At 42.6% G+C, this 2,655-nt stretch overlaps 1 pseudogene; it reads right to left on the minus strand.

Annotated features, from left to right (window-relative positions):
• Positions 1 to 535: 535 nt before the first annotated feature.
• The window catches only part of LOC101638769, a 58,716-nt pseudogene continuing 56,596 nt past the window's right edge, over positions 536 to 2,655 (minus strand).

Consider the following 2,655-nt stretch of genomic DNA (forward strand, 5'->3'; position numbering starts at 1 on the left):
CAGCCAGGTCCTGCACCATCCTCACAATTGTTCCGAAGCGGGAGCTCATTGTGGCAGCCTCAGTGTCAGTGAACCTCCTTGAGGGCCTTCCTCTTTCACATGGCCGCTCTACGTTACTGAGCATGATGTCCCGCTAGGAACTGATCTCTTCTCACAAGTCCCACGAATGTGAGCCCAAGTCTCACCATCTTCGCCTCTAAGGGGCACTCGGGCCGTACGTCTTCCAATCAGCGTAGATGTAGATAAGCAGACTTTTTTTTTATGAATACATTTTTAATATACATAACTCGTCAGAAAGTATGTAAAATTCCCTATGTGTTGTGTGATATTATACATAGGTGGTTTGTGTTTGTATGTATGCTCATGTACAGCTGTTGTCAGTTACTATCTGGTTGGACCCCAACCCCATGTTGACCCTCATGACCAATGAAATGCAATAGTATCCCCATCCTATACTATCCCGCTGCTCTTTTGGGAATCAGACCATCCACCTCTTTTTCTTGTTAGCTCACGTCCTTTGTTCACCAGTACACAATCACTTGTCTTCTGGGTTGTTGTAACAGTAGGTGAGACAGCACTTGCTGCAGTAATATCTGTCAAAGTGGCTGGCCACAAAACTCACCTGAAGGACAATCATGCCAAAGGCAGCTGACTTGGCTATTTTCATTGACCTTATAGTATTTAAAACGGCCAGTTTAAACTTCTTTCTCTTATGCTAGTTCTTGGGAGTGATGTAAGACTTCTTCCTTTTCTTGGCACTAACACCAAGTCTGAACACAAGATGATTAGTGGACTCCTTTTGAATGATGTAGTCAGACAAGGTAGATCCATCTTCCAGGTGCTTGCCAGCAAAGATCAGCCTCTGCTGATCAGGAGGAGTTCCCTCCTTATCTTGGATTTGGCCTTACATTTTCTATCGTATCTGAGAGTTCAACCTTGAGAATGATGGTCTTCCCCGTTAGGATCTTCACTGAAGATCTGCATCTTAGTGGCGGCTCCACCACAGATGACAGGTCAGAAAGGAATCCATAGACATTTCATTGGCTGGTTTTTTGGAAATAGATTGCCAGGCCTTTCTTCTTAGGCCATCTTAATCAGCAAGCCACACAGACGCCTGTTCAGCATCATTTCAACAAGCAAGACTTACATATTTCGTAGCTCTTAGCTAGAAACTGCAGCCCCTCTAAGGGAAGTATCCTGTGTTACCCTTCTTTATACTTTGCACTGCATCATGGGTAGAATAGAAGGTTAACCTGGAAGGTACTTTAGAGATCATTGACTCCAGATGCAGGTAAAGAAAACTAGCACCAGGGAGTTAACGGATGACAATGCCACCGAGATCACCTGAGATAAAGCAGACTGGAGAATCTAGGTCACCAGATGCACATTCAATTGTTTTTCCCGTGGTACTGTCCTGACTGCATTAGAGATATATACATAATAGATGTTCCTGGTTTATTATTACCAGATTTTGCTGGGATAATTTATCTGCATGTGTTTGGACACAAACCCTGTCCTGCTGGCTATTTACTTCTATATGCAATCCAAACATTTAGATAAATGATCTCCTTTCTTATTCATAAATTTTCTTTCCTTGTCTCCCCACCCTCCCAATGCTAAAAGAATGTTCTTTTAGGGACATTTTCCCTGCTTTTCACAACAGAAACAAAGGGAGGGTCATAATCTAAAGTTAAAAGTAGTCACCCTTTCCAAGGCAACAAACCAACTTCAAAGAACTAGCGTCAATCACCTGGCTTCTCCTCCCCCAAGCCCCCACCGAAAGCTCAATATCATTTAGGATATATAAATAAAAAGCTGGGTGAGAAATTATCCCATGTTGCCCGGTAGGAAGAATTGCACATCCTCTGTCTCGGGTCCTGTGGAGTTTCTTATATTCTGGAATAATAAGAATAACAAAAAAAGGTCTTTGTTTGCCTTCAGTTCTGCAGCTGCGTATTGTGTTAAAGGCTTTGGGGATTTGTTATTCTCTACAACAAAGCTGACATCGCCTTCCTGGTCAACAGGCTGCCGCACCTGCACCACCTAGATTCCTAATGCCTCCAGCAGATATTTCCTGTTTTCCATCTTTGCCCTATTGTCCATTTTTAACTCTGGTCCCTGCTGTTTTCCATCTTGAATCCCATTATTTAAGGAGCTCCAAATTTGATTGTGTTATTCTTCTTTTTCATGGAAGGTGTCTAATCAGGAGTTGCAGAAGTGTGCATCTCTTTGAGGTATAAAAAATAGTATGCCTTTGGCCAAAAGAAGTGCCTCTTTTCCCCCCTCCCAGTGGGATGAGATCTAGAAACAACGCATAAAAATAACCATGCATTTCTTAAATGGCCAGATAGAACTAATGCTACCAAGTGAATGAAATGTGTGCAGTTAGAGTAGCTAAATAAAAAAAGGGGGAAACATTCCATCCTTACTGTTTTTTTTTGTTTGTTTTTTACCCCCCCAGATGTTTGCATTTTCAAATTGGCAACTGTTCGGTGTCAGAGAGGTCCCATACTGCTCCTGGCATCTGTGGCTCAGTGGGTGACATTAGCTCTGATCAGAATCTTGGGAGCCATCTGAGAACGCTCACACTCATTTCCCATGGTCAGTGTGTCATGGAGTCTATCGATTTTGTTTGTTTGTTTGTTTCTGCCTTTT

This window comes from Echinops telfairi, unplaced genomic scaffold (genome assembly GCF_000313985.2).
Source record: "Echinops telfairi isolate 266 unplaced genomic scaffold, ASM31398v2 ScPeMD7_31;HRSCAF=116, whole genome shotgun sequence".
NCBI classification, from domain to species: Eukaryota; Metazoa; Chordata; class Mammalia; order Afrosoricida; family Tenrecidae; genus Echinops; species Echinops telfairi.